Source organism: Podarcis cretensis, assembly GCF_951804945.1.
Source record: "Podarcis cretensis genome assembly, chromosome: 9".
Taxonomy (NCBI): domain Eukaryota; kingdom Metazoa; phylum Chordata; class Lepidosauria; order Squamata; family Lacertidae; genus Podarcis; species Podarcis cretensis.
In genome coordinates, this window is record NC_137178.1 from 67,328,777 (window position 1) to 67,349,879 (window position 21,103).

Genomic DNA, 21,103 nt, shown 5'->3' on the forward strand with positions numbered 1-21,103 from the left:
TACAATGAATAAGGATCATTTGCTGCTGTTTGAGACTTAAGTGGTGTCACTGGCACAGAGTGTCTTCCATCAACTTCAGCTGGTGGCCAAGCTGTGCCTCTATCTGGTCAGGGACAGCCTAACTAGTGTTGTCTATGCTCTAGTAACCTCTAGCACATATAGCAATGTGCTATAAGTAAGGCTTCCACTGAAGGTGGTTTGGAAACTTAAGCTAGTGCAGAATTTGGCAGCAAGGTTGCTCACAGGGGCAAGGCAGTTTGAGCACCTTACACTGATCCTGGCTGTTGGGTCCAATTCAAAGTGCTGTTTCTGACCTATAAAGACTTAAGCGGCTCAGGACTGCAATGCCTCAAGGACCACCTCTTCCCATATGAACTGACCCGGACCCTGAGATCACCATGTGAGGCCCTCCTTTGTGGGTCTCCCCCCACAAGAGGTCCAGAGGGTGGCAACACGAGAATGGGCCTTTTCTGCAGTGTTTCCCCATTGGTGGAATGCTCTCTCCAGGTTGGCTCCAGGCACGTTCATTCTGCACCTTTAGGTGTCAGGCAAAAATGTCCCTCTTCAACCAGACTTTGGTTAATTAACATCTTATACCCCTGTGACAAAGGTCTGTATAGTTAAAGCTATGGTTTTCCCAGTAGTGATGTATGGAAGTGAGAGCTGGACCCTAAAGAAGGCTGATCGCCAAAGAATTGATGCTTTTGAATTATGGTGCTGGAGGAGACTCTTGAGAGTCCCATGGACTGCAAGAAGATCAAACCTATCCATTCTGAAGGAAATCAGCCCTGAGTGCTGACTGGAAGGACAGATCGTGAAGCTGAGGTTCCAATACTTTGGCCACCTCATGAGAAGTGAAGACTCCCTGGAAAAGACCCTGATGTTGGGAAAGATGGAGGGCAGAAGGAGAAGGGGACGACAGAGGATGAGATGGTTGGACAGTGTTCTCGAAGCTGTGAACATGAGTTTGACCAAACTGTGGGAGGCAGTGGAGGGCAGGAGTGCCTGGCGTGCTCTGGTCTATGGGGTCACGAAGAGTCAGGCACGACTAAATGACTAAACAACAACAACAACACCCCTGTTAAATGTGTTTGTGGAAGGATTATTGTTTTGTTTTGTTTTCTGTTCTTGTTTTTATTATTTTGCATTTTTATAGTATATCTTATGTTGTGAACTGCCCTGAGATCTACAGATGAAGGGCGGCATACAAATTAAATTAATAAATACATGGAAATGGCTGTGAGAAACAAGATAGGGTAGAAAAGCAACAGAGAGGATATTGGGGAAAATTAACAGGTGGGCCTTCTCATGTTCTGCACATGGATCCAACATACCCTGTCTTCTCATCATAGGAAAATTGGATTATGGCCAATTTAATTTGGTCATATTTTCACTATGGAAGACATTTGCAGCATTGGTAACCATTGGATGGAACCAGAGGTTTACCTCATCAGGCTTTGATTTACATCCTGCATCTTATTTTGGCATAAGCCTTTTGAGGGTGTTTGGAGACAGTGCCCATCTTGTAAATGAGCATGCTCACCCATTAAAGGTAAAGGGACCCCTGACCATTAGGTCCAGTCGTGACCGACTCTGGGGTTGCGCCGCTCATCTAGCTTTATTGGCCAAGGGAGCCAGCGTACAGTTTCCGGGTCATGTGGCCAGCAGGACTAAGCCGCTTCTGGCGAACCAGAGCAGTGCACAGAAATGCAATTTACCTTCCCACCAGAGCAGTACCTATTTATCTACTTGCACTTTGACATGCTTTCGAACTGCTAGGTTGGCAGGAGCAGGGACTGAGCAATGGGAGCTCACCCCGTCACGGGGATTCGAACCGCTGACCTTCTAATCAGCAAGTCCTAGGCTCATCTCGCTCTCCCATTACTCAGTGGTAAACCGAAGTTTGCATTTTGAGTGCACTCTTTTATGGAGCCACAGTCAATTTCCCAAAAGGGTATATATGCCACACTTCATATTTTCAACTTTGCAGTTAAAATGCTGTAGCTTTACAGTTTGCATCAGTGGCGTAGCGTGGGGGGTGCGGGGGGGGCCGGCCGCACTGGGCGCAACATCTGGGGGTTAGGGTTAGGGGGCGCAAATCCACAGGTTAGGGGGCGCAAATCCATGGGTTAGGGGGCGCAAATTACTTGCCTTGCCCCGGGTGCTGACAACCCACGCTACGCCACTGGTTTGCATTTGGTCAGTCGTGGCACTTTTCAGCTAGGCATCACTGTGGCTTGCAAATAACCCTTGCAGACATAAACTGGGACAACTGGAAAGCAAATAGAAGGTGGGTGTGAAGAGGAAGCCTCCTCTTTTCTTCTATTGGACATTCCTATGATGATGACTTTATCTGCAATCATCATGCAGTCCAGCAAATCATAAGACTTTCGAAAAATGCTGCACAACTAGATTGGTTATGTTTATTCGGATGGATGAATTTTGGCCATGCTTTTAACAAAAGAAGATAATTTTCTGAACCACCCCCTTTCAGTTTTGCAAACCTCTGCCAAATTCTTTTTATGGGCTCATCAATACTGGTCTGATTGTCAGGGGTGATACAGCCAAGAAAAAGACCTGGCACACTGACTAATCTCTGGAAACTCCGAGAATTTGATGACTGCAGTAAGCAGACACAAAATGCACTGATTGCAAAAATAAAAAATAAAATAAAAAAGTTGCTGAATAATGCAGGGGCTATAGATGCTGCAGTTTTGTTATTGGAGCCTAATTGGAAAAGCATGGTCATAATCTTTCTACCCAGCTATGAAGCAGTGTTATTTTGTTTGAATTTGTTTTTTAAACCTCACATCACAGCAAATGGATTCAGGATGAACCCAGGAGTCCCTTCTTCATACATAGGTGTAGTAGTCTAATCTGTTTTCATCTCTGTCAGTTTCACAGCTTCCCTCTCTAAGGGCTTATCCACAGTGAAATTTTACCCTGTGCTTTCTAGGCATAGGTTCGTGCTGAAAGCTCCATGTCTGAGTATGAGTAGGTTTTCGCAGAGAAAGCACTGGGGCAAAAAAAAGAGCTTTAAAGTTGTGCTTAGAAGCACAACACAAAAGGAAGCCTGGATGAGCACAGAGTGTCAATCATAGCTGTAATATTCCTAAGTACAATGCAAGGCATGAGAAGGCTCATTTCTCTCTAAATGTCTGTAAGGTAAAGGTAAAGGATCCCTGGACAGTTAAGTCCAGACTATGGGGTTGCGGCGCTCATCTCGCTTTCAGGCTGAGGGAGCCGGCTTTTGTCCACAGACAGCCTTCTGGGTCATGTGACCAGCATGACTAAACCGTTTCCGGTGCAACAGAACACTGTGATAGAAACCAGAGCACACGGAAACGCTGTTTAACTTCCCGAGATAGCAGTACCTATTTATCTACTTGCACTAGTGTGCTTTTGAACTGCTAAGTTGGCAGGAGCTGGGACAGAGCAATGGGAGCTCACCCCATCACAGGGATTCAAACCGCTGACCTTTGAATCGGCAAGCCCATGAGGCTCAGTGGTTTAGACCACAGCGTCACCCACGTCTGATTGTGCAGAGTCCTTCCTGCACACTTTGCCTCATGCCTTCAGTTCTTTAAGGATGAAAGGTGAGTATATTGTTATGAGCTAGAAATCTAGACCATCTAAAGGTATCAATGAATAGTGGGTGGCGTAGCTAGAATAGGAGTGAAGCCCAGCCAACTGGGATGTATGGCAACTCTAGATGTGTGCATGTTTGTGTGTGCTGGAGATTATTGATAGTTCAATGCATCACAGATATCTGCCAGGTTTGCCATTCACAAGCAGGGGAAAATGTCAATGCACCATCTCAAGATTTGAGTGTGCTATGACATAGGCTTCAAATGGCTAGAGATCGGGAGGATTTTCCGCACTCCACATTTTGGAGTGGACTTGCCCAGTTTTCTGCTCTCAGATCACTGCATATATCAGAACTTGCATGTGTGGAATAGCCCATATTTTTATGAACCGCTCCATGCATCAATCTGACCAACAACAACACTTATAAGTTGATCTGATGCTTCTATAACCCTTCCTTCCCTCCCCCGCGCCTTTTTATGAAGATTACCCTGGGATCCCACAGCTAATTCTCCCCTGGTCTCCTCGCTGGCTCAAATAGGACTAATTTAGCCAGCTAGCCCTGGAGATAATCTAATGTTTATTGGATGGATTTCCCCCCTAAATTGATTTTTGAATTCTGAATTTATTGTTATTCACGTTTTATACTGTATTCTATGCTGTTTTTTGTCTGAACCGGGAAGGGCAGGGTATAAATAAAAAAATATTATTATTTTATTATTCTAGGATTCTAAGGTTGTTTGGAGCATCTTATAAGTCCACTGGAACAACACAAGTAAAAAGTTGTTTTAAAAGGACCACAAAAATATCTGTGCATCATAGCATGCAGTCCCTTCCTGGGGAATTGTAGAGAGAGAAAAGATGGCTGATTCCATCTACCTAGAAGTACCTTAGGCTGTGCATGATTTACATCCAAAGCATACATGCATGTTTTGTCTGGGATGCTTTCACTCACCTCTTGCTTCTACCAGACTGAGATTTTCTGCTGCAGAATTATCTGACTATAGAGGTGGTGCTTATTGAAATGAGGGAAAGCATCGTGCCCAAAAAATCCTCACTTGGCCTGTTCATAGAACTAGTTTTGGAAAGCACCTGGCTGGGCTAATATTCTACCGCTGGCTGATTTTTGTGATTTTAATGTCAGTTTGTTTTATGCATACTTTCACTTATTCTGCATTAGCTGCCACAAAAGCCTGTCAACTGAGTAGCAAGGTTACATTTTTAGTCAAAATACATGTATATGAAATGTCCTTGGTAATGCTGAGGGATGTAGTTGGAATGGTGCCTGATGTAAGGCACTTCTAAATGTAACATGTTGTCCGTCCTGATTTCTATTTCAAGTCATTATAGATTCTTATTGCACTTTCCTATAGACTATTTGTGTAGACAGAGATCAGATATTGATATTTGCACAGGAATATGGCTCTTCCTCATGGATCACTATAAATCATCCACTCTGTGCAGGATTGTAGCCACAGAATTTAGTGAAAGTATCTGGCTTATCAATGGCTATTTATGTGGCTATATGTGGGTTAAACCACAGAGCCTAGGACTTGCCGATCAGAAGGTTGGCGGTTCAAATCCCCGCAACGGGGTGAGCTCCCATTGCTCAGTCCCTGCTCCTGCCAACCTAGCAGTTCAAAAGCACGTCAAAGTGCAAGCAGATAAATAGGTACTGCTACAGCAGGAAGGTAAACGGTGTTTCCGTGCGCTGCTCTGGTTCGCCAGAAGCAGCTTAGCCATGCTGGCCACATGACCCGGAAGTTGTACGCCGGCTCCCTCAGCCAATAAAGTGAGATGAGTACCGCAACCCCAGAGTCGGTCAGTACTGGACCTAATGGTCAGAGGTACCTTTACCTTTGCCTATGTCTGTATATAGCTAACGCATTTTGTACATACTTCCTATAATATCCCACATGTTTTTCAGTGAGATTCAGTGAGTTTCTCCCTAAAATATACATATTGTGCTCTCTCAGACACCCTCTACGTTACGTATATTTCTGTGCACAATTTTTAGGACCAGAACTGTTTTGCAAAATGCAAGGAAATGCATAATCTGACAGAGAAGTTGTGTTTTGATCTGCAGGCAAGTTTGGTGAAATCACATTGGGTTGGTTCACTGTGAAAACATAACAAACAAATTGCGCCCTAATCCCTGAGATCTAACCATCCAAATGACTCCTAATACTGTCACCCATGTCTTGCTCATCATTAAACATACATAGAATCACCTGATGCAAATTAACATAGTTCAATTGCTTCTCTGTCAATTTCCACCCCTTTGCAACAAAGCGTGTTCTCCTTCATGGAGAGCATGTGTTGCGGTGGGGGCTGCCATGACACTCCAAAGTTGGGGGCGGGCTAATTGATCGTTGGCCACTGATGTGATTGGGGCTCCCCTTGTTGTTGGGAAGAAGTTAATGTTGCCATTTATTGATTGACAGCCAGAAATAGTAAAAATCCTTGCATGAGGCTAGCGCTTCCTCTTTTCGCCCGTGCATTGGATTGCCCGTCCCTCCCTCCCTAGAATAGGGTTGTTCGCTTTGACCTTGCTATGCCTGTCATGGGGTCGTCTGCTTTGGAGTGGGGGCATGGTAGGAATTTTGTCCATCTTGCTGATTGGCTGGAGCCATTTGGTTTTTGCCTACTGCGTAACAAATCGTCACAACTTGTAAGGTTCGCGGTTAGGCATTGGTTTATGGCTTGGTTGGTTGAGGGGCATAGATTGGCTGTGCCTGCCCCTCTAATGCTGCTGCTGCAAGGGATTCCGTTAAAGGAATTGGGAGCTAACTATTGCTTGTCCACTCTGTCAAGGGGGCTCGGGCCATAGCAATGAGCTCCTGGTTGCATTTGGGGTGAGGGCAGGTTCCCTGCTCCGCGTAACCCCCAAGTGTATTCCCCCATTCTGACTTTCACATCGTGCGGAATGTCAGTCTGTCCCCCATGGTGGGGGCAGATAGTCGCAACCAATGCCTACGCAACCACTCACAAATTTGTATTTTAATAAAGTTGTGGCCAAAATTAAGCCAAAAATCTTAAACAAAAATTTCTGTGTGATGTGTGAGTTATTGGGGTGGACCTGGGGACCTTGACACGCAAATGAGAATTTAGGCCGTAATCCTCCAAGGTGTACACCCTGCCAAATTCAACAGGACTTCCTTCTCAGTAGTTATGATGTGGAGAATTGCACTCACTATTAGATTTCCATATTTATTGACTTGGAGGAAAGGCATGTAACTTGAAAAGATGTTACATACTGCAGCTTATAAAACAGCGAAAGTTTCCTCACCCAAGTCCTTTTAAGGTACAAATTCATTGAGATGCTTCCCTCCTTTTTTTGCAAGGTTTTATGCTTTTGGGGGGGGCAGGGGGGTCATTGTTGTGAGTGGCTACTTGCTTCAGCTGAGCTGGATCAGTGTGAACAATGCAAAGAAAATCTTTCTGAGCCTTAAAATAGATGTGTACTGGTAGGTCTCTTTGGTATTTTTTTTTCCCCATAACATATTTTCTTAACTTCATTGGACTCCCTCACGTCTCCCGCTCCCACTTGCATCATTGTCAATTCTTACCCGCAATTTATCATCTTGTTTACATTCTTATATCCCATTCATTTAAAATATAATCTAGTAATCCTCCCAAAGGTTTATGTTTTTTCCTCAATCTCACTTGTCATCCTAATTCCATCTAGTGTAGTGGTGCTCAATTATTTATGATCTAGCATCCTTCTTAACATTCAACCAAATTACAATACTTTTTTAAATAAATCTTAAATTTCTTCCAGTCTTCTTCAACCTTCTCTTCTCCCAGGTCTTGGATTCTGCCAGTCATCTCGGCTAGTTCCATATAGTCTATCAGCTGCATCTGCCACTCTTCCAGTGTGGGTAGATCTTGGGTTTTCCAGTGCTTAGCGATAAGTATCCTTGCTGCTGTTGTTGCATACATAAAAAATGTTCGGTCCTTCCTTAACACCTTCTGGCCGACAATACCCAAAAGGAAGGCCTCTGGTTTCTTAGTGAAGGTATACTTAAATACCTTTTTCAGCTCATTATATATCATTTCCCAGAAAGCCTTCACTCTAGGGCAAGTCCACCAGAGGTGAAAGAATGGTCCTTCATTTTCTTTACATTTCCAACATTTATTATCAGACAAATGGTATATTTTGGCAAGTTTAACTGGGGTCATGTACCATCTATATATCATTTTCATTACATTTTCCTTCAAAGCATTACATGCAGTGAAGTTCAACCCAATGGTCCACAACCTTTCCCAGTCCTCAAACATAATGTTGTGCCCAATGTCCTGTGCCCACTTTATCATAGCCAATTTAACCAGGTAGGCCTCTTTGGTATTGGCTGGAGACTTAATTAAAATTCATTACAATTAAAAATGATTAGTTAATTGAATTAATGTTTAAATAGGAGTTCTTACAGCATTTAGGGGAAGACAGTGGCAATGTAATCTCCCTATTGTAGCTGCCCTGCCTGGGAATTTACACCATTTCTCATTGGGCAAGTCTTTGTCTCAAGCACAGATTAATGAAGTGACATTTCCCGTTCCGTTTTATTTTAAGCGAGCACGAGACAATGGGATTTAATACCTAATATATTCTGATGGCTCCCTGTGCTGCTTTGATAATGTTTTGTATTCTGCATCAACTATCCATTTGTCTTTATTTGCTTTGAGCTCCCAGAAACTTTCAAGAGAGCTGAACAAATACAATGTTCCAATGTCATTTCACAAGCTCGGGGAAAGGAACATAAAACCGCACACACATCTCTGACTTAAGTTGACCAAAACTTCATATCATTCCTTGCAACATTATTTTAAAAATCTCTACTGCATTCTTATTACATTTGCTTTTATTTATTATTTATTTTTGCATTTGTATCCCAGCTTTTTTCTCCAGGGAGCTCAATGTGGCCACCTCATTGATCCCTCACGACAACCCTGTGAGGTAGGGTAGGTTGAGAGGCAGTAATTAACTAAACTAAGGTCACCCAGTGAGTTGCCTGGCTGAGTGGGGATTAGAACCCTGCTCTTCCAGGTCTTAGTCCAATACTCTAACTGCTACACAGGTGTCAAGCTTTGGGGAATCGAAGATCAAACAAAAGAAACGTCTTACCAGTTAGATTATTTAATAATCACAGCGAGAGACAAAAGAACAAGTCTCCCTAGAATGGCGCTGCTCCCAATTAAGGCTCACCGCCCCCGTCACTATTAATCTATGTCACTCCTACATCTCGTAGTTTGTAACTCTGCGCTTTCTGTTCTAACACACTCTGAACTCTCTGTGTCTTTGGGGATGGGGGTTGATTGCTGTCCAGAGACCATGAACCTGTTCATCCTCTCTCTTCCAGTGTTTCTTCTGCTAGCTGTTCCCCATCCAGTACAGTGGTACCTTGGGTTAAGTACTTAATTCATTCCGGAGGTCTGTTTTTAACCTGAAGCTGTTCTTAACCTGAAACACCACTTTAGCTAATGGGGTCTCTCACTGCTGCTGCGCCACCTGAGCATAATTTCTGTTCTCATCCTGAAGCAAAGTTCTTAGCACGAAGTACTATTTCTGGGTTAGCGGAATCTGTAACCTGAAGTGTATGTAACCTGAAGCATATGTAACCCGAGGTATCACTTTATTTCCCAGCTTCTGCCTTCTGAACTATGCCCCTCTGCAAACCACTATTCGAAATCTATACTGTCCTCCTGCTCCTGGGAAGATTCAGGATCTGTATCCGTATCGGGGGAGGGGGAGGCTCCCACCATTTGTCCTCAGTGCAGCCCTCCTCAGCACAGTCTCTGACACCAGGTATATCTTGTTGTTAGGGCAGCGGCTGGTGCTGATCTCCAGTTGGGGTATTATTGCTTTGTCAGAATGAAAAATGAAAATAAAAAATGGGGGGGGGGGACAATGAAGTCGTGTGTGTGTGTGTGTGTGTGTGTGTGTGGAGACAGAGAGAGAAAGAGAGGGAGAGGGAGAGGGAAAGGTTTATTTCAGACCTGCAAAGTATATCTGCAGTCAACAGCCATCATTTAGACAACACATTTAAGGGGCTCCTTGCAGAGACTTATTAACTCTCTATCTGTGTGAATATTTCATCTGCATTATGTCTCAATAAGCAATCAATACTCTTGGTTAAGTAACTGGCTCAAAGCTGCAAATTTAATGGTTATTATCATAGACAGCCACCATGGGCAACTTCCCAGACAATAAATGCTAAAGCATAGCTAGTTTCCTAAAACTGCAACACCCACTTATTTTCATAGTCTTCATTAAACTTTATGTATAGTCAACAGCCATACAGTGACAGCTTTTCTTTCTTTTTAAAAGAAAGTTATTAATATTTATGTACTTTCATTACTGCTGAAAAGCATACATCTTCTCAGTGGTCAGATGAGGTTGTTTGCAAACTCCAGGAGATGCAACATGGGCTCATTTATTATTAATTTAACTCATAAATTCTCCTACCATCCAAAATAGCCTTAAACAATATCCACTAAGCATATTCTGAATTCTTGTTCCTTGGTTCTAAAAAAAGTTATGGACAACAGCTAGGTGTCATCAATTTTGATGGGAAGATGCCTCCTCCTTAACCTCCCTCATTTCTCTCAGCAAATGATAAGAGTTTTATAGCCTAAAGCTACCTAGAAATATTATCATGCAACCATCTCAAAAAATACATACGAGGGGAATGAAGAGGAAAAGTAATGAGGGATATTTTACACACACACACAGACACACACAGTAATATAACATTTTTAAATAATAAATGTTCTGAAAGTTAGTTATTTCATACTCTTTATACTGCTTAGCAATACAGTGGTGCCCCGCAAGACAAATGCCTCGCAGGACGGAAAACCCGCTAGATGAAAGGGTTTTCCGTTTTGGAGGTGCTTCGCAAAACGAATTTCCTATGGGCTTGCTTCGCAAGATGAAAATGTCTTGCGAGTTCCTGTGGTTTTTTTTCCCCTTCCCCCCCCTTTTTCTAAGCCGCTAAGCCGCTTATCAGCTGATCCGCTAAGCCACTAAGCCGCTTAACAGCTGATCCGCTAAGCCGCTAAGGCGCTTATCAGCTGATCCCCTAAGCCCCTAAGCCGCTAATAGCGCTAAGCCGCTAAGCCGCTAATGGTCTTGCTTCGCAAGACGAAAAAACCGCAAGACGAAGAGACTCGCGGAACGGATTCTTTTCGTTTTGCGAGGCACCACTGTAGTTTATATTTTTTTATTATTTACCAGTGAGATGATATAAACCTTGTTGGTGATGAATCAGGCAGCTATTGGCAGAGCTATCCAACTTTAAGCTGTTGGACAGCTCAACAATTTCAACAGGACCCATTTGCCAGTCAAATCCTAGAATTGTATAGTTGGACCACAAGAGTCATCTACTCCAACCCTCTGCAATGCAGGAACCTGTAGCATGTGACTCAAACCCACAACCCTGAGATTAAGAGGCTGATGCTCTACTCACTGAGCTACCCAGGATGAATCCCACCCTTACACCAAGGAGCAAAGAACAGTGCTATTTCACCCTTTCGACAACAGCAACCCTGCAGAGTAAGTTAGGCTGACTTGTTCATGGTTGCTTGGTGAGTTTCATGGCCAAGTGGGGACCATTGGGTCCATATAACTCAGTATTACCTACACTGACTGACGCTCCGGGATTTCAGACAGGAAACATTCCCAGTCCTGTAGATTGAGCCTGGAACCTTCTACCAATCCCTCCCATAAACAGAAAGGTGTCTGTTAACAAGGCTGACCAAAGGTCCAGCAATCCAGGTAAGGTTCGACGACTGCTTCAGATGGCAGGATCCACAGGGCCACAGGTCTCAATGCAGATCTCTAGCTCAGCATTGTCCAGACCAGTGCTTCCCAAGCTCTTTTTGGACTCCAAGTCCCATCATCCCTAGCTAGCAGGACCACTGGTCAGAAGTGATGGAAAATGTAGTCCTAAAACAGCTAGAGACCCAGGATTGGGAAACCTTTGTGAAGAGTGACTGTTTCAGACAGGAGTACAGTGGTAACTCAGGTTACATACGCTTCAGGTTACAGACGCTTCAGGTTGCAGACTCTGCTAACCCAGAAATAGTACCTCGGGTTAAGAACTTTGCTTCAGGATGAGAACAGAAATCGGGCGGTGGCGGCACAGCAGCAGCAGGAGGCCCCATTAGCTAAAGTGGTACCTCAAGTTAAGAACAGTTTCAGGTTAAAAACTGACCTCCAGAATGAATTAAGTTATTAACCCAAGGTACCACTGTATTTGAACATGGATCTGTTAGAACCAGGTAAAACACACCAACCCCATTATTGCACCAAATTTATTATTATTATTTTAGAAAGGAAATTATTGGGCAGGGCAGAGCTAGTCCTGCCATTAGGCAGAATTAGATGGGCACCTCAGCTGGAAGATGTGAAGAGGCCAGCACTTTGTGGAAGGTGGAAACACAAAGCTGAGTGTGCCATGAAGCCTTTCTGGCCCATTTAATTGAGCCTGCTGCTTTCAAGTGCAAAGGAGGACATAGCCACCCATCAGTTTTGAAGTAAAATTCATTTACTTTCCTTAAGTATCTGGGTTGGCTAGTGTGAGGATGCTGGACTAGATCGGCCACTGGTCTGATCTAGCATGTTTTTCTAATCTTTTTCTTATGATATCAATCCAGTTGGTTTCTTTACATGGAATTGGGAGGGACAGCCATCTTGTCCTTTGTCTCAGGTAGCAAAATGTATTGGGCCAGCCTTGGGAAATAGCTAAATACATAAATGAACTAGGACAAAATTAAACAACACTGTAGTCCAAATGTGGTATGGAGACAGGCCAAGTTGTGCCATTATGCAGCTCACTGAAGCGGTCAAAGCACTTGGAATGCATTATTCTTATATCACATTCATCATGACAACATTGCAAGGCTTATTATATTGTAAATGAAGGTGTCAAAGCTGAGATATAGCTGAGTCAGAACGAGGACTTCCCGGCTCTTGCCCAAAGGATATGATCATGATGGGAGCAGGTACTCTGAACTATTTCACATTTTATGCAGAGGCACACACAGGCTTGGCATTATGCAGAGGCAAATGCAGATGTTCACTCAAGAGAGAGTTGCATCTAAAGTTCTGCATAATACATATTTGGAAACATGTCACATCCGCATTTTAAAATTTAAGGTCTATCTATCATCTGTCTGTCTGTCTTTCTGTCTGTCTATCTATCATCTGTCTGTCTGTCTATCCTTGCTTGCACTCCAAGGACAAATATTATTATTATTTTGCTTTACTTCAGCCAATTAGTTATTGGTTTGTCTGCTTTTTCATTCTGTAACTAGCTGACCTGCTGATATTTATATATTTCTAGCATCATTAGGGACTGGAAATTAGCAGAGGCATAGTTTGCCAGCCATTGTGTACTCCGTACTCAGGATTTGTCAATTCATTATTTCTCATTTGCCTTGATTCAATCATTTCCATCTGAATTACCTATTTTGCTTACACACACTTCAGCGCTCAAAGTCAGAAGTGGAGGGATGGCAGCTGCATCATTATAAACAAGCAAAGATGGATCTAGAGTGGGAAAATGCCTTCTGAGCAAAAAATATAGGCCAGAAATTAGCTTTTCTTTTTCCACTACAGGTACATTTGAATATGACACAAAGCAAAGTACAAGAGCAGAACGACCTCTGCCTTCATAGTTAATAATAATAATAATAATAATAATAATAAGGAATACATGGAAATTTAAAAGCGTCTCGCGCAATTGGAAAGAGTAGGATTTAACTGAAACAGCAGTGTCAACTTGTATTCGAAGGCACTCACTACACTACAGAACAGGAAACACACCTACCTGACAAGAGTTATAATTTATTCCTTAAATTATAGTAGAAGCAGTGCTTCCAGAGATATTTCAAACAACTATATACTCAAGGGCCGCAAAATGAATCAGAGATAGAACAGTTTCTAAAGAAGAATGGTTTACCAAAGTTGTCTCTGCGGAATAGAACAATCCTGAATTATAAAATAACACAATTAGAGATTGAGGAGGCCATTCAGAACATGCAACTGGGCAAGTCTCCAGGGCCAGATGGGCTTACCTCCAAATATTATAAGACATTGAAAGACTATTTGATACATCCATTAATGGAGGTTTGCAATGAAATTATGGAGGGGAAGAAGGCACCGGAGTCGTGGAAAGAAGCTTTCATCACATTGATACCCAAACTAGAAACTGAAAAGACACAACTTAAGAATTACCGCCCCATCTCCCTCCTAAATGTGGATTACAAAATATTTGCAGACATTTTAGCAAGTAGATTTAAAAAAGTTTTAAATGAAGTAATTCACAAGGACCAGGCAGGCTTTCTCCCAGGTAGACATTTGTTTGCAAACACAAGGAACATTATTGATATTTTGGAACTCTTGCAAACAAACATTAATACAAAAGCAGTCTTGATATTTATAGACGCGGAGAAGGCCTTTGACAATATCTCCTGGAAGTTTATGAAGAAAAATTTGGAAGGAATGGGAGTGGGGCGGGGGTTTTACAATGGGATAGAGGCAATTTATTCAGAGCAAAAGGCAAAACTGATAGTTAACAATGTGGTGACAGAAGAGTTTAGAATTGAAAAAGGAACACGACAAGGTTGCCCTATATCCCCTTTGTTATTTATATCGGTCCTAGAAGTGCTCTTGAATATGATCAGAGGAGACCCGTTGGTGGAAGGTATCCAGGTCGGAGCGAAACAATATAAACTGAAAGCATTTGCAGATGACCTAGTTTTAACCCTACAGGAGCCAGAGCCTAGTACTAAAAGGGTGTTGCAACTGATTTATGAGTTTGGTCGAGTGGCGGGATTTAAACTTAATAAGCAAAAAACCAAGGTCTTAGAAAAAAAATTGACTTCTTCAGAATCAGAAAGGTTTCAGAAAGAGACAGAATTAAATGTGGTTAAAAAAGTAAGATACCTAGGGGTAAACATAACTGCGAAGAACAGGAATTTATTTAAAGACAATTATGAAAAATGTTGGTCTGAAATTAAAAGGGATCTAGATGTTTGGTCAAGATTGAAACTTTCCTTGACAGGACGTATTGCTGCTATTAAGATGAATGTATTGCCAAAAATGTTGTTTTTGTTTCAAACTTTGCAGATTGTGGACAAAATGGAGTGTTTTGGGAGGTGGCAGAGAGATATTTCAAAATTTGTCTGGCAGGGCAAAAAGCCCAGAATTAAGTTTAAGATATTAACTGATGCTAAAGAAAGAGGGGGCTTTGCCCTGCCAGACCTAAAGTTGTATTATGAATCAGCAGCTTTCTGCTGGTTGAAAGACTGGCTACTTCTTGAGAACACTGATGTTTTAGATTTGGAAGGATTCAACAATGTGTTTGGGTGGCATGCATATCTGTGGTATGACAAGGCTAAAATACATAAGACTTTCAAGAACCACGTTGTCAGAAAAGCAGTATTTAACGTCTGGTTGAAATATAAAGACTTATTGGAAAACAAGACCCCAAGGTGGTTATCACCAATGGAGGCTAAGGCCCTGAAAAAACTCAATATGGAGGCCAAATGGCCGAAATATTGGGAAATAATAGAAAAAGATGGAGATAACTGGAGGTTGCAGAGTATGGAGAAAATAAAAGATAAAGTGCGAGATTGGCTACATTATGCTCAGATTAAAGAAGTTTTTAAGTTGGACAAAAAGATAGGATTCCAGGTGGAAAAATCAAAGTTAGAAACAGAACTGTTAGAACCCAGCTCTAAGATACTTTCAAGAATGTATAACTTGCTGTTAAAATGGAATACACAGGATGAAACGGTTAAATCAGCTATGATAAAGTGGGCACAGGACATTGGCTATAACATTATGTTTGCTGACTGGGAAAAGTTATGGACCACCGGTATGAAGTTTACGGCATGTAATGCCTTGAAAGAAAACATTATGAAAATGATATACAGGTGGTACATGACCCCAGTCAAGCTAGCAAAAATATATCACCTGTCAGACAATAAGTGTTGGAAATGTAAAGAAGCTGAAGGAACATTCTTTCACCTCTGGTGGACTTGCCCTAGAGTGAAGGTTTTCTGGGAAATGATTTATAATGAACTGAAAAAGGTATTTAAGTATACCTTCCTTAAGAAACCAGAGGCCTTTCTCTTAGGCATTGTTGGTCAGAGTGTGCAAAAGAAGGATCGAATCTTTTTTATGTATGCTACAACAGCAGCAAGGATACTCATCGCAAAAAGCTGGAAAACTCAAGAATTACCCACACTGGAAGAATGGCAGATGCAACTGATAGACTATATGGAACTGGCGGAGATGACTGGCAGAATCCGAGACCTGGGAGAAGAACTGGTGGAGGAAGACTGGAAGAAATTTAAGGACTATCTACAAAAATATTGTAAATTGTATGAATGTTAAGAAAGATGTAAGATTAGCAAAAACATGGCTTCAACAAACTAGTTATAAAGAATATAAATTTAAATTTAATTGGAAGACGAAAAGATAAATTTTGGATAAGTAATATTTTATGATTAAGTTTTAATAAGAGTATGTTAAATTCCAAAATTTGAGATATTAATATTGGAAAATTATATTATATGAATTAAACCAAGTTAATAATTTGCTGGTAAAATTTATGAGTTCAGAAAGCAGGAACAAGGGTTGTGAGGAAGTCCAAAGATGAATATGAAATGTGGATATTGGAAAAGATTGTGTTATTATCTATGTATTTTATTGTTAAACTAAAATTTAATAAATATTATAAATATATATATATATAGTAGAAGCAGTCATATGAAATTGTGAACCAGTCACGTAACCGAGCAGCCAGTTGAAGTCATTATGTCTTAGGGATAGTTTTCCCATTATTGTGGGTTCATATACACACAGAGAGAGACTAAACCGGTATATAGTAAGTAACTACCTGGGCAGTTCAGAAGATAAAAATAAAATTAAATAAAAATAACTGAGCTTTAATAAGGTTAGCATATACTGTTTTCACAACAGCAGATGCCTGTGTTTCCAATCAGAAGCAGCTGGTTTGCTGCTGCATACCCACTGCCTGCCTTTAATTGAAGTTAAACATAGAGCCTGAAGATGGCTTTTCTTGTTACTTGAACTTCCAAAATATCACCTTCTGTATTCTGAATGCAAGCAACATGTCCTAAACTTTGTTTACTGTACCTGTATAACCCAATAACTTCAGAGACAGGGCTGTAAAAACCAAAGCTTTAATGTGACCTTTAATCTTTCTGACTTCGCAAAAGAACATTATCCTTTTTTAATGAAACATGGTAGTGACTCTACATGACTTCTGCCTTCCCCCACTTACTGAACCATAGTGAGCATTATGACCTATATTTACAAGCCAGAAAGCAGCATATTTTTAAATAACCTTTCATATCAACCATCAAACACAAACAGAACAAACCAGTATATATAATTCTCCATCCATTTCACGTACTGGAATGTTTGGATGAAGTTATCCTGAGGACAACATAACTCATAGTATGAAAAGGTTTGGGCGATTTGAGCACATGTGAAAGGTTTATTAATATGACTTCATAAATTTATTGAAAAGTAGATCTGCAGTTCTTCCCTTTGCAATGTGTTTATTTACGAGCTCAGAGACCAAGATCTTCTTGGCCTTGAATTCTCTGGGTGCTGCAAAAGTAATTAAGAGACAAACCAGTTTCACTGAAGGGACAGCTGCTATCGATTTATTTATTCACTTTTAATTTGATTCGGTTAGCTGGGTAGCATTAATATACTATATTGCTGAACTGCCTTAAAATTTTAGGTCCGGAATCTCTTCCCTTCTCTGTAATATGTGTATGAATCACAGCCTTTAGGGTGAGACTATGCTATCATACACTCTCTAATAAGAGGCATCAATAGATTGGTGGCCTAAGTGGCAATACCATATAGAACCACATCTCCTGTAGGCTTTGACTTGTGTCTTTGGAGAAGGTGATGGGGGCATTTCAAACATTCGACTCTGAATGCTGTATTTCTGTTCCTAAAGAGGAGACACTTTCGGATCCTTTGCAGATGGTTGGAAGAAGGAATCCTGTGGCTTAAAGTGCCCTGGGGACTTAGGTTGCCTTTATAATATTTATTTTCTTTAGAAATAGTAGCCCTGATAATGATAATAATAATGATAATAATAATAATAATAATAATAATAATAATAATAATAATGGGCCTCTTGGGCTTGCCGATCAGAAGGTTGGCGGTTCGAATCCCCATTATGGGGTGAGCTCCCGTTGTTCTGTCCCAGCTCCTGCCAACCTAGCAGTTTGAAAGCATGCCAGTGCAAGTAGATAAATAGATACCACTGCAGCGGGAAGGTAAATGCTGTTTCTGTGCTCTCTGGTTTCCGTCACGGTGTTCTGCTGTGCCAGAAGTGGCTTAATCATGCTGGCCACATGACCCGGAAGGCTGTCTGTGGACAAACGCTGGCTCCCTCGGCCTGAAAGTGAGATGAGCTCCACAATCCCATAGTCTCCTTTTGAGGCATCTAATCATAAGCCTGCATTTTTATCAAAGCTTATATTTTTGATTAAGGCCTGTATATTAAGATGAGCTTAAAGATTTTCAAATGTTTCATGCCAGGCAGAAGACCAGCTGCCTAAGAACCTTGGCAATGTTTATTCTCCTGGACAAGGGGGCCCCCTGATTTATAGCAGAAAACAATTCTCAAAGTCGTAAAAAGGGAATTACAGGCTGAGAGCCAAGGTTACACTGACCCTACATATTACAGAAGATAAAAAAAGAGATAAACATAATTAAGAGTGGGTAAATAGTAAAATAAAACCATGTGCCTCCCATTAAACTTGAGCCATATTTTCCTAAGGTTAAAAGGCCAAGAGCATCTGGCTGGCAGAAAGGAAGAGAGTATTTTGGGAAGTCTTTTTCTAAAGTTGTTTCTTTCTTAAACTGAGATCCTTTTAAGATTTCTTTTCCTTTTAAAAGGTTATTTATGTTATGTATTAAATATATTGGCTTAAATGTAATTATGCAAAGGATTTAGAAACTAAGAAATGTTAAATCCTTATGCTAGATTCTTATTTCATATAGTTGGAAGAGATCACAGGGGCCATCAGCCACCAGCCCAGCCCCCCTGCCAAATAGGAAACATCATTAGAGCACACATATGGTTGTCAGGCCTTTGTTTAAAGACCTCCAAGAGAAGGAGATCTTTCAATGATGATGTGAACTCAAGATCCTTGACATCTGTTTAAGATAAAAATTTAAGATTAACCATTTGTTTTGGAGGGCAATAGGGCAAGGAGGGCAAGAGGTGAGCTGGTAATTAAGGTTCCTTGTTGAGACACATGTAAGATATATTACTACTTATTTGTCATTTATAGATAGAAGAATATATAGCTTTTTGTTTCCCATAAAAGGGCAAAAGGAAATGGGTGTATCTTTTGTGATTGGTTCTAGCAAACAGCCAATAGGAATTTCAACCAGGCTGATTGGACAGAGGCAGCCACAGGAGGAGCAAGGGGGCTGGGTTAAGGAAATATAAGTGCTGGCCAGAATGGCAGGAGGGCAGGCCAGAGCTTGGTAACCATATACCACTGTGCCTCTCATTTATTTGTCTGACAAATAAATTATTATTTTAATTTCTCTATTGCTGCGTTGAATATTTCATTCCAGCTAAGCATTAACCACAAGCAGGGTGCTACACTTTGACTGGACTTAACTGTCCAGGGATCCTTCACCTTTATCTTACAATCATTTAGTGAGCCTTCTCATGCCTTGCATTTTATAATTTATACCCTGCACATCTGGCTCGGTTTCCCCAGCCACTCTGGGCGTCTTACAGCAGATCTAAAAACATAATAAAAACATCAAGCATTAGAAACCTATTCAGGCATTCTTACCTTATGCCTGAAAAAATCACAAAACGGCACCACAGAGACCCACTGGTCCTGGCCCTGAATCCCCACTGGTCCCACCTCTTTCAGTAGTTGGAGAGAGAGAAAATGAACCACGGAGGGCCACCCTATGGATTGGTGCCACAAATTGCACAGACAGAGGGGGTGCATGCTATAGTCTGGCAAGGTAGTGTGGGCTCAGCTGTGCTATGGGCTTAGTCCCACACCCGCTAAGCTGTTTCCATACTGCCATTACTGGGACTCACATGTGGTGAAAGTGCTGTTATGCTCTTGAGGGCTTTATTGAGAAGAGCTACTTCCCATAGAGGGACATGGGGTGGTGCTGTGGGTTAAACCACAGAGCCTAGGACTTGCTGATCAGAAGGTCGGCAGTTCGAATCCCCGTGACGGGGTGAGCTCCCGTTGCTCAGTCCCTGCTCCTGCCAACCTAGCAGTTCGAAAGCACATCAAAGTGCAAGTAGATAAATAGGTACCGCTCCGGCGGGAAGGTAAACGGTGTTTCTGTGTGCTGCTCTGGTTCACCAGAAGCGGCTTAGTCATGCTGGCCACATGACCTGGAAGCTGTACGCCGGCTCCCTTGGCCAATAAAGCGAGATGAGCACCATAACCTCAGAGTCGGCCACGACTGGACCTAATGGTCAGGGGCCCCTATGCCTTTACCTTACTTCCCACAGGTATCTTGTTGACCCACTTGTGAGAAGACGATGCTGGACTAGATAGGCCTTTCGTCTGGTCCAGAAGGACTCTTTTTATGTCACCATGTTCAGTGATGACTGCTCCCTTTCTTAGTAAACTGGATATAAAAGAAACATCAACCCAAGCTGGCTATGTTGTGGATTGGTCAACAGATGTGCTGGTAAAAACAACTGAACTGAATGAACATTATTTTTTGTATACTGGGTTTCAGAAGCTTCCAGCTTGTTCAAAAGTAACCCCCACTTCCCAGACTTTCTCTATGGTCTGTGCAAACTCTAATGGGATTAAAGGACTTCATGAGTGCGACACATTGTGCAAGACTGGTAGACTAAAGAGAAAAGTGTTTTTCTATTTGATGTCTTGAAAGAGCACATCTCTCAAAGAGGGAGGGAGGCTTCTAATACTAGTGATCTGACCCCTTTCATGTTTTCCAAAAACTAAAGGCAAGCTCCCCTTTCATCGGCCAGAGAAGGGGTGGAGAAGCTATTCATATTTTAAATATTTAAAGGAGCTCTTTTCAAACTGAACAGTTTCTTTGTGAAAGGAATCCTTCAGGGTAAATGAAGACCTACATGGATATTTACCTGCTGCTGCATTTTACATAATAAGTGTCTTGAGCAATATGGGTATTTTTGGCAGCATTGCTGTTGTGTACTTTAAAAGACCCCAGTCCTATGAAATTGAGCTTGCTCGCCCCATAGTGGTCACATACTAACCCATCTTTGATTATAAGAACTAATTCAAGTGTTTAGAAATAACATATTGTACAGTCAGAAGGTGGGATGCGGGTGGCGCTGTAGGTTAAACCACAGAGCCTAGGACTTGCCAATCAGAAGGTCGGCGGTTCGAATCCCCATGATGGGGTGAGCTCCCATTGCTCAGTCCCTGCTCCTGCCAACCTAGCAGTTCGAAAGCACATCAAAGTGCAAGTAGA

The 21,103-nt window shown here is 41.8% G+C and overlaps 1 protein-coding gene across 1 annotated transcript in view; it reads right to left on the reverse strand.

Annotated features, from left to right (window-relative positions):
- LOC307223635 (uncharacterized protein) overlaps window positions 1–21,103 on the reverse strand; it is a 688,399-nt gene that overhangs the window by 620,357 nt on the left and 46,939 nt on the right. The window lies entirely within an intron of this gene.